Consider the following 11454-nt stretch of genomic DNA (forward strand, 5'->3'; position numbering starts at 1 on the left):
TATGTATTTTCCAGGCACATAGTTCAATTTTATACAACAATCAAGCTGTTTCCGTTGCAAATGTGGACAAAACTTTGTCGATATTCCATGAATGTCGAAAAAACACAGTTTTGCAATTGCGATGTTTCCATTAAGTAAGAAATGCTATTAAAGTCACGCGTGAATACGCTCGTTCTCGCAATAAGTCATTACAAACATGGTGGCAGTGGATATAAACACATGCATATTGCAACCATGGCACTAGAGCTCATCAACAGCCATCAGAGGAGATGTCAGCATATTATCGAGGCTTTCCAGTGACAAGCCCCTTTTACTTGGGAGCGGCTACGTATGCTGCGATTTTGGGGAATTGTCTGTGAGTTTATTACTTTCTTTTACAACTTCGGTGATTTTACTACTACTTCTACTTCCTGTTGTCTTCTTCGTTGTCTTTTTTGCCAGTAGAAACATCCGGTTGTTGATCACGTGACTCCCGTGATGCGAAAAAAGTGTTTCCATTGCAGTTTTGTGAAATACACCAATTTCAATACAGCCGAAAAACCAACTCATCCTAGCGCAAAACCATTTCGTCGAAAAACATAAGTTTTTTCAAAATTGATGTGTTTCCAATGAGCAAATTTATTTTTGAAATTCTATTTTGCGCATTTTCATGGTCAATAGAAACACAGCTATGTTACCTTCAGCTGTGTAGGCACACATCAAAAACATATTTAAATACCTTGAAATTGGCCCCCGTCTCTTTAAGAACCTCCGACGGTTTCGGACACTCCCACTTCAGCACATCTTCACAACTGCTTCATGGGAGGGGTGCTCTGTAAGGTGAGAGCTCTGCTGCAGACTGAGTTCCAGGGAGGGGCTAGGTACATATAGGCGGTGCTTTGTACCAGCAAGCATTTAGGCAGCTCCACATGGCTACCACAGGAGAGTCAAGGATTTATCAAACATGAAGGAATGAATCAAAGCAACACTTTGGGTATGCTTTTGATGAGAAAATGATATAACTTTGTACAAAGCTCAAAAAAGTTGATTTTGCATAGTACCCCCTCCCCCCCAAGTAGCACATGTTAAATGTCATCTGATTATCACTTCCTTCCTTTTCTCCTAAAATTACATGTTAAAGACTTCCCGAAGATCTGCCCAATGGCATTTTGGTGGTCAGAGAACTTCATTGTAGCACTAATTGCAGCTGTATGTTTTGTTTTGATCTGCTTACAATGTGTTGAAACTACTTTAGGGTTATTAATCTGAGTCCACTTAATGATCTTACATCATGCAGAGATGCTGTAGGAAAAAAAAATGAAACAAGTGCCTCTTAAACATTATTGTGCACACTTGCTTTTGTTTTTGTTAAGATGTCTAATTTATTGCCCTGTTACTCTGACATGTGTGCGTGCCTCATGAGCAAATAATAAGTAAGAAAGAATCTCACTTTCTTTGTAAATTTCATCAGCTGCAAGATAATCCCAAAAATATTTTATTTGAAGCATACTTAGGCTTTAACACTATACTAGCCATAGTTGTATTATTAATCAAGGCCAATATTTAGCCTAAAAATGATATTTAATGCAGTGTTTTAGTATTTAAATGATATAAACATTCTGAAAACCATTTGAGAAATGTTGTTTTATTATTTTTCACCAGCAAAAAAAGGGAAGGTAAAATTTAAATAACTGCAGAAAATGAAATGAAGTTTACTCATTGTGAAACAGCAATCTGCACAACAGAATTTAAATAAACACACTGCAGACGTTTCATTTGACATCTTTATACAGTATTATCTGATGTTTTGGATTCCTCCTAAACCAGGGGTTCCTAAACTTTTTCCACAAGAGGGCCAAAATGAAAATCTATCCAAAGCTGCGAGCCAAAGGTAATAACATAATACATGAAATGGAAATACTTCTTAAGTGGTCTTTTTAATTTTTTTATGATATAGGAGCCAGTGCAGTGGGCCATGTTTTGTCTGTTCTTTTAGCCCGTGCACTTGGAGAATGCTTGACATTTGCTTGGCCAGCAAAAACTCATGGGACATTTCATAAATTGATAAAATCTGAGTATTTGTGATTTTAGAATATGTTCAAATCTACATGTGCTGAAATATAACAACAGGAGATTACAACCAGGAAAACTATTAGTGGACCAAATCAAATGGGTTAGTGTGCCAATTTTGGCCCGCTGGCCCCACTTTGGTCACCTCTGTCCTAAACGTCGATTTTCTCTGTGTCAATATTGACAGTTAGCCCGATTGTGTCTACGTTGGATTCAGGTCGCACCTTTTACTTATAAAAATGTGCCTCTTTAGAAAAGTTGAGATGTATTGCAGAATCAAATAACGAGAAAGAGGAAACCAGGCATCCTTCCCTGCACAGCAATGGGTTGGGAGGTTAAAAAACATCCAGCTCTTTCAGAGGAGCTGGGACTGCATCCTTACTGTAAAGCACAGCTTGCAGGCGCAGGAAGAAAACGTCCTGCTCATTTCACAACTCACTGGGGGTCAAGGTTAAAGTAGATGTTTGAGTCTTATTCAGAAACCATCTTTTTCATGTGAAAAGTTGTTAAAAACTCTTTTAGAACTGGGTCAAAGTATCATTTCTTTAACACTTATTGGAAGTTTTCACACATTTAAAGTAAAGTCATTAAAACAAAAAGAACGTGTGAAGGATTTGTCAACCTGCAGACGTTCTCTTTGTTGTCACGGTTTGGGTCATAGGAGATCAAGTGCAAACGAGTCTGACACTGAGGGAGGGTACATAAGCAAGATAAATAAATAATTTAAAATCCCTCTAATGATTAAATAAGGTCTGGCACTGGCCTATCACCATGACGACAGTCATCAGGAGCAGTTGCTTACTTGTGAAGGGACATTCTGTGACTTGATGTGTAAATGACAACATCTTTGGCAATGAGTTTTGGGTTTTGTTTTTGCTACATCAATAAAGCTGTTTGTTGTTTTTGCACACTGACACTGAGGTTGATCTTTCGTTGGTAATGTTCTAAAAAATCATTCTTTGTGTTTCGTGTGATTTGATTACATTCTGCAAAATGTAATTATGTATGCGTACAAAGAAATGCAGCTTTATGACAGTAGAAAACAAAACAAATGCATAAATCTGAATTAGATAGTTTACTGTCCAGCAATAAGGCTGTGCCTTTTTTGAGTAAAAGGCACAAAAACAATAAAAACCTTGGTTTCTGAAATTTCTACTGAAAGGATTTTGGCTGTGTGCAATAAGACCTGCAAGAATATGTGTATGCAGGCAGCAGATAATTAAGATGCCAACACCTGAGTAACAACATGGTCTGATGACCTTATTTTCAGGATCAACCTATGATATTTGAACCATTCAGAAACATTTGTATTAGTCAAAAAAAAAAAATTAAATCTGCAACCTCTGCTGCAGGCTGCAGCACAAAGCAGGAGGAAACCGGGGGGAAGGGCGCTGAATTTATTTCTAGTGGCAAAACGTTTGGGGCAATGTTTGGGTTACTTAATTTTATTTATTTTTTTTTTTTTAGCACCTTACAAGCTCGGGGAGAAGAGATCACTCTAAACGTCTGTATATCTGCCAAATGAGGAAAAATCTGTGTAAATTACAGACAATCATGTGAGCAGTCATCAGCACCCGTCCTCCTTCAGACGCACGACGGAGCGCGTGCCTGAGCCGGCCAGTCACTTTTGGTGACATTGATCAGCTGACTGATTTAAATACACCTTAACTTTCATGAGGTACTTTGCATTGACTGTTTATGGTTGAATGCGGGCGTGTAGAGCAGTGGTTCCCAAACTTTTTATCTTATGACCCAAAAAATATTCATGGCAAAAACTTGTGACCCCAAATATTACTGGTCTGAGTACACGAACTTCGTTAATAACCATAAAAACACAGGCTTTTTGACAACCTAAACAGCTTGTACACAAATACAAATACTTATTTATAATTTTTTGTGTGTTTTTGTAATAGTTATAGGGAAAATATTACATTAGCAATTATTTTATTACCCTTTAAATTGATTTCTGGAGATTATCCAAGGTGCTTCATGACCCATAATTGGGTCCCAAGCCCAACTTTGGGAACCAAAGTTCAGTGGTTCCCAAACTTTTCAGCTTTTGACCCACAAAATAGTAGCAGAGACCTGTGCCCCCAACTATTTTTGGATGATAAACATTTGTATCAGGTTAACTAAACATGGACATTGTAACAATATTTATACTACATGAATCCATTTTAAATACACTAACCTCACTCCTTTGTAACAACTAAGGCAAAAATGTAATTAATTCGGAAAATCTTTTCAGGACCCCACCTTGAGGTTTCAGGACCCCAATTTGGGTCCCAACCCCAACTTTGGGAAACCCTAGTGTAGAGGGTAGAACCTGAGGCGGGACCTTGTGCACAAACTCTGTGGTGCAGCTGCGATCTATAAAGGGAAATTGCTTGAAGGTGTGCGTGTGCACGGTTTTATAAATTAGACTTTTTTTTGGCATATCCTGTTTTCACCTGTTTCACCGTACGGTCACTTTTAGCATGAATTCTTTGCAATCCTTTATAAATGAAGCCCCAGATCTCTGCATACAAGGACTATGGCCCCACAGGTTCCTCTACAGGAAGTCCAGCAAAGCACTTGCCACTAACCCTTTCCCCACATTTTTTAGTAATGAAGGATGCAACTCCTTCGGGAGTTTCACAGATCAACAACTTAAGTGTTGTGTTACTTGTAATTCAAAGACGCTCCAGCCTGTGCAAAGCAAAAACACATTCTCTGTTAATAAATACTTTAACAGCCACTCTAAATTCAAAGCTCTGAAGCCCACTGAGGTTGTAAACTCCTGACTTTCTGGTCATCCAGAGAGAAAGCTCAAACTGAGTCTGCTTCAGGCACCAAATACTCTTCATTCATACGAAGCATCATAAATCAAACATAATATAGAGTACAAAAAAAATTACAAAACTTTAAAATGCCCCTGTGCCTGCAAAATGTCGAACAATTAATAACACTCACATGTTACGTGCGTTTGGTCAGATCGACTGGCCCAGGAGGGCTGAAGCAAGCAGGTGGTGGGTTTGTGTGGGGAGGTCACTGTCTGGCTGTAACACTGCAGGAGGCGAAGCACTGTGGAAAGCAGGAAGCAAAAAAATGTATGCATGTTCAGACATCTCAAGGAGAGAAGTGATGTAAGGTAGACATCAGTTGCCTCCCCGCCAAGACCCGGGCCCTGACAGCCACCACCAGCAGGCCCAGTGGCTCGAGGAGGAGCGGGTGTGCAGCCAACCACAGCCAGCGAGAGGCGGAGAGAGAGCTGCACTCCCTCACCTCCTGCCAACTGTACCAAGACATCAGGAACAGATTCAGCACATAAACCACACAAACACACTCACAGACACACTCACATTTTATAGACAGGGACAATACCCACAAACTCTCATATCTGCTGGAAGAAATCAACTAACACAGCAGCTTATTTTCTGAGCCACAAAACAACTTCAAACTTGAAACAAATGCCATCATAAAATTTGACACCCTGTAATAAATTGAAACATCCACCGTGACTTTCGCTTTTGTTCTGTCTTTTTGCACGTTATTTTTGAACAGGCATTGGCAACGTAAACACTTGTTTCTCATGCCATTACAGCTCTGTTTGAATACGATTTAACTAAAAACATCACAAACATATTATTTTAAATAATCTGTAATGGGTTCAGTGAAACACTAACACCACTTTTGACTTCCATTGATTCTGTTACATTGCTGAATGATACCAGAAATATCTCATAAAATCCCACAAATATTTTTTTCTTCTTTTTTTATCTTTTTGTCTCAGAGGAGCACTGTATAGATTCTGAACACTGCCACTCTTAGAAAAAGTAATTGAAACTGTAAGGGAGAATGTACATCACCTGCTGCCTTTCAATTATCACAGTTTTGAACTAAGGTTCTTATTATAAGATGAGGTATGACAAAGTTTCAGCCCTTTTTGTTACACCTTCAAAATCAGAGTATGCTGCCAGACAAATTTTGATCCTAATATCTATAAAAGTTTTGAGTTTTTGCCATTTTTTGCGTAGCTCGAAACCCGTGATGTATCTACGTTGCAATTACGCTGCAACTGGATGCCTACACCAACTCTGCGTGGCTTGTTTTAGTAAAAGCTGCATCTTTTAAGGAGTCAATAAACATTTATAATTAGTTTTTGGCTCCCCCACCACCACCCTGCACTGTGAACCGTGCGACAGCACCATTTGTAATTGACGCAGGATGAGAAATGAGGAGGAGATGAAACATGAAACCCAAAATTGCTGCTGTTCCTTTTGTCTCCTCAGACACTCTCGTGTGTAAATGCACATCAAACACTGCTTCTCACAACATTCCTTTCATTCCCTGCATCGGCTCCTCCCAACTCGAACTATTCTGTCTTTTGTAACATGACAGTATGGAAAGGAGGGCGACACCCGAGCAAGCCTTGAGCATGTCTGCCTTTCTGTACGGAGAATGCTGCATCCTTTACATTCAACATACAAGTGCCCCTAATTGTCATGAAACAAGCGTGGGTCTTAGCTTATGAGATATGTATTTTGCTAAAACTATAAAACTATAAACAAACAGCAAACACACACAGAGACAGATATATGGAAAAATAGTTTGCCCCCTTCCTTTGTGGGCAATAATACAGTAGCAGGAAATTCAGTCTAATGTGGTAAAAGTGTGGCCCATTGTGACTAAGTGCTGACAAATGGGGTTGGAAGTCTAAACACAGTGAGGTTGTAAGCTGTTATGAGAGGTGTGAGGAAACAAAAGCAATCACGACGGACGTTAATAAGAAATGGCAGCAAGAACAGAATAAATCCAAAACTGGTGCGCCCTTGTGAGCGTTCAATATTGGCCACAGAAAGGAAACAAAAATAAAAGCATACAGTATGTTTGCAGCACCGAGCGTTAAAACTGTGTTTTTTACTAAAGCTCTAGGATGTAATTTGCATCAACAACCACTTAAATTTTTTGTGCTTTTTTTCCTCATCCCGTTTCACCAGTTTTTGACTTTTTCATGCGCTCCAACCAGCAGTTTCACGTCGTCTAATTGCTTTATATTCCAACATATAATTCACAACCCATTTTAGAATCCACCAGTATGACACTCTGGTTCTGACAGGTTGGGTGATGGCGTGGCCTTTTCGCAGTCATTTTCCTGCTATCACAGGAAATCAGCAACCTCGCTGTCACCGCCGTACCTGACCCACAGTCCAACATATCATCACACGCTCACAGTTCATTTTTTTTACACATTCTGTGAAATGTAACTGCGGACAGAAAAAAAAGCATTGATCAATTAGCTCCTCTGAACACAGAACCTCTGCAGCACTCTCTCAAAAGGAATACTTCAATTTTGAAGCCTCACTCAAAAACATGTTTTGTTATTATCTTAGATTGCAGGGTTTCTTTTTCTGAGGCCGGAATGCAATAAAAGTTTTCCTCTCTTTCAGAAAGCAACCAGATTTTAGTTTCACTTCCTCCAGTAGTGCATCTCTTCTCCAACCCCAATTTCTAAAATACCTGCTTGTTCCTTTGCTTTTAGTGAGAGGGTTTTGAAAGTTGGACAACTGACCCAACCAAAGCTTGCTTGTAGTTTGCATTTTTAGGCAACATTCTAGCAAAAAAGCATAGATCTTAAGAGGGAATGGATGGATTTTAATATTAATAAAGCTGGTTGGACAAACAGTATTGGAAGCTATTTTATTTCATTTGTTAAAAAAATATTGCCATAACAGTCTCATTTGCAACTAAAGTGTGAATTTGTTTGATTTTTTTATTCATTAAAAGTTTAATTTTGTATTCAAAAGAAGCACTTAAAGTGTGTAAGTCAGTAAACTTTCGATCTATTGCACCTTCAGAGTGCTTCACAAAGATCAAATAACTAAAATCAATAAAAGCAGAGAACAAGAACAATTTAAAGGAAAAGAAAAGAAAACTTAACTAAAAGCAAGTCTGAATAAAATTTTATTTAGATGTTTCTTAAATGAGTCAGTGGAGTCTGTTAAAGTTCTTTTTTTAAATTTTGTTAAAGTTCTTTAACTTGAGCTGTTTCACATGCATCTAACAGCACATTTAATTTACTACTTTTGTTTTTCTTGATAAAAAAGAACATTTAAACATTTTTAGTACACATTAAAAACTATTTTAGAATTAAAGGCGAGCCATTTTTTCTGCCGTCTTGTTTGTCAGAATTTTAGACCCAGATCAACTCTGAAAAAATGTCATGTAATGTCACGGGTTATTCATAAATTCATCCTCAGAGTATGTGATGCAAATGACTCTCCACTACTACCATATCACATCTTACCTCATAACCTGTTAAAGTGACTGAGCTGAAACCATTCTTGTGTTCGTCAATATTTTGGAGACTCAACATAAGACATTTTCCTCAGGAACCATTTTAAACTGCACAACTCCACTATAATATTGTTATTAAAATCAATTTCATGTATAATTTGACACTTCAGCAGCTCTGCGGTGCAATAAAATAAACAAACTTTCTTTGTGTTATTCTTCCTCTTAGATTGCTTCTGTATCAACGCTCCCCTTTTTCTCATTTCTCCAAAATTACACTCGGTGTAACATTGGTCGAAAATGAAATAAAATCTCAAACGCAACCTTAAAACAAATGTATAATAACCTGTTCTCTTATGTGTACAACATGGAATGGTAATTCTTCTATAATTGAATTGTCAGGAAGCATACTTCAGTGGCTCCTGTTCGGACCGGTGCACACTGTTTTATTGATATTGGCAGAAAGCAGTTGTTTCATTTTGGTGAGGAAAATTTGTTTTGTATGCTTATCATCAGGGACATGTTATCAGTGGTTCAGATAAGCAACAAACATTTAGCTTCTTCTCTGATTAATGTCAGAGTTATGTTACTGTTGTAGCCAGAAGTTTGGTAAAGACATTTTGCTATGACTGATTTGTAGCGTATTATATGTACACAAAAAAAACAGACCTTATAAACTCAGTCAGAATGCTTGACTTAGTTTATGAGATCTTTTTTGTCACTATTTAATCATGATAGATGTCCCATTGGTTGTGCCTGAAGCTTTGCAGGTTTTAGATTGCAATCTGAAACAATGGGGCTTTTATTCTGTTGTTCCTATCTTTTCAGTAGTGCAATTTTTTTTTACCAGGCACATTATTGCTCTCTTTATGCCATACGTCCCTCATGACACTAAGTCGAAAATAACGAAGCCCTTGGATGCCCACCTCCTCCACACACAGACACACACATGTTCCTCAGCAGCCACTTATTTGCCTTTTTTCTTCAAGAAATGGAAAAGAAAACCAATTAATTTTGACTCATATTTTACAGACTTTCACATTCTTGATCTGTGTCCAATTGATGGAATGAGCCCGTTCCAGGCTGACCATGAGATGCAGTGTTTGCCATCTTCTCTCTCATGAATGTGCTCTTTAAAACCACAGATGCTCTTTGCTCTCCAAATGGTTTCTGCATTGTAAACAAACATTACACTAGCTACAGTGAGAAGCAAAATGCTGCGTCTGTCATCATGACATAAAAGCCAAGTAATTTGATTTAAATAAAGACAGTGTAAAAATAATGTTTGTTGGTCCCACTTAGCTCCTAACTTTGGATTTTAGGCCAGTTTTCTTTCTTGAAGTGTGGCAGAGTTGAAATGCTTCACATTTATGTTGTCCTAATGCTTTTCATGAGTATTATATAAGTGAGAAACAGACAAATCTCAGCTTGTAGCTTGAATTTTGAGCAAGCACAATGTGAACTGTTGCTGTTAGTGAATCACAATGTCCAGAGGGAATGCTGGGATATTAAACCCCTTTGTGCACATTGTTAAACCCACACAAGTTCATTAAAAAAAGTGGTGCAGACTACCTTTAGGGGTTGAGAGTGTGGGATGCAGCTCAGCTCTTTGAATAGTCGGATCTGGGGCATGTGGACTGTTGATGGCTGCCTGTTCTGCAACAGGCATCCATGAGACCGTGCCTCAGAAATGGAACTGTTTCAGTGCAACCAGTTATTTTTCTTTTTGTCTTTCTGTAACACTAGCTTAGTCTCTCTTTCTGTCTGTCTTTTTTCCCCTCTTCTTACAGTTCTGGAATAATAGCAAAGCTGGCCTCCAGAGGATGTAAACTGGGGAGCGGTTTAGAGAAAGAGTGGCACTTAAGGTGGTATTTCAATGGGTTGTCTTTTGGAGTTTAGGGGGGAACTCAAAAATGCAGGAAAATTGCAAGAAAATGTGTGTATTTTCTCGTGGTTTTTCTAAGATGATAATATTTCATTGTCGTCTGTCCTGGATCTGACATCATGACTTTTTTTATAATGATTATGCAGTTTCTGTGCATAGAATACACTTTCCTTAATGTGTTGATTTAATGAAACCATTTTAAAAAGACTGAATTTGCTTTTTTATGTTTAGATGCTTGGTTATGCAGGTTATACAAGTTGTCTTTTTGTTTGAAAAGCTATAAGACTTTACAGGACCAATGGAAACAATAGTTTCACAATTAGATTGCCTATAATAAAATCAGCTGCTATAGAAACAAATTTCTCTGTGATGCTGAAAAAAGCAGGGAGAATGCATGCCAAGGCAGTTATTGTGCTCTGACCTTGGGGACTTTGCTTCCCTTCAGGGCCACAGTTCCCACTGAGACATAATTACAACCACACACAGTCATATCTAAATCTAGATTAAACGTTTTAATACATTTCAGTGAAAAAAGAATTATTTTTGAAAATGAGCCTTTGTTTCCCCAGCCTCTAATGAAACGGCAACACCAGAAAGCCAAACAGGTATCTGCACCCCAGTGATGATTATAGATCTGATAGGATGCTTACCCAAGCTGCCACGACAACTTAACCAATTACCTGCTAAATGCAGGATGGATCACAGGAGGATAACCTGGAGGGTCACCGATAAAGCCTGTAGGTACAAACAAGCAAGGGATGAAGATTGTCGCTTTTTTCTCTGTTAGAACACACTGAATGTGTCCGAGCACATCATCTGTGGCCAGGTGTGGTCATAACAGTGAGTCAACACAGAGACAGCATCAAAGTTAGTGCACCGATCGAAGCCTATTTTCCTTTGCTGAGCCTTATTTCCCCATTAATTTGTCCCCCATGCAAACAATTTGACGGGTGACTTTCTCCAACTCCAACCTTTTTATTCTGCTGAAGTGAGACGTGACTGAGATGTGTTGCAGTTGGATCAGCTGAAGAGATCCTGCGCTGAATAAAACAAGACAGAGAATGCCAGCATGCGTCAGGCTACAAATTGCTTTGCTACGGTGGTATTTGTTCTGCTAAAGGTGCCATGTGTCAAACATGTGCTGCACCTTTAAGGTTTTGGGAGCTGCAATGCATGGATGCACTCAATTTCTCTAGATATTACCAGCAATCCGTGTGTGTGTGTGTGTGTGTGTGTGTGTGTGTGTG

At 38.6% G+C, this 11454-nt stretch overlaps 1 long non-coding RNA gene across 2 annotated transcripts in view; it reads right to left on the minus strand.

The window, feature by feature from the left end:
- Nucleotides 1–11454, minus strand: part of LOC106527867 (uncharacterized) — a 102463-nt gene that overhangs the window by 13555 nt on the left and 77454 nt on the right. The window contains exons 2-3 of one of the 2 annotated variants that reach the window (XR_001311432.1): nucleotides 10888–10942; nucleotides 5002–5112 (exon numbers count right to left, since the gene is read on the minus strand). This is a non-coding gene — a long non-coding RNA (uncharacterized LOC106527867). The remainder of the gene's footprint in view (nucleotides 1–5001; nucleotides 5113–10887; nucleotides 10943–11454) is intronic. The other variant, XR_001311433.1, reaches the window with a different exon arrangement.

Source organism: Austrofundulus limnaeus, unplaced genomic scaffold (assembly GCF_001266775.1).
Source record: "Austrofundulus limnaeus strain Quisiro unplaced genomic scaffold, Austrofundulus_limnaeus-1.0 Scaffold345, whole genome shotgun sequence".
NCBI classification, from domain to species: Eukaryota; Metazoa; Chordata; class Actinopteri; order Cyprinodontiformes; family Rivulidae; genus Austrofundulus; species Austrofundulus limnaeus.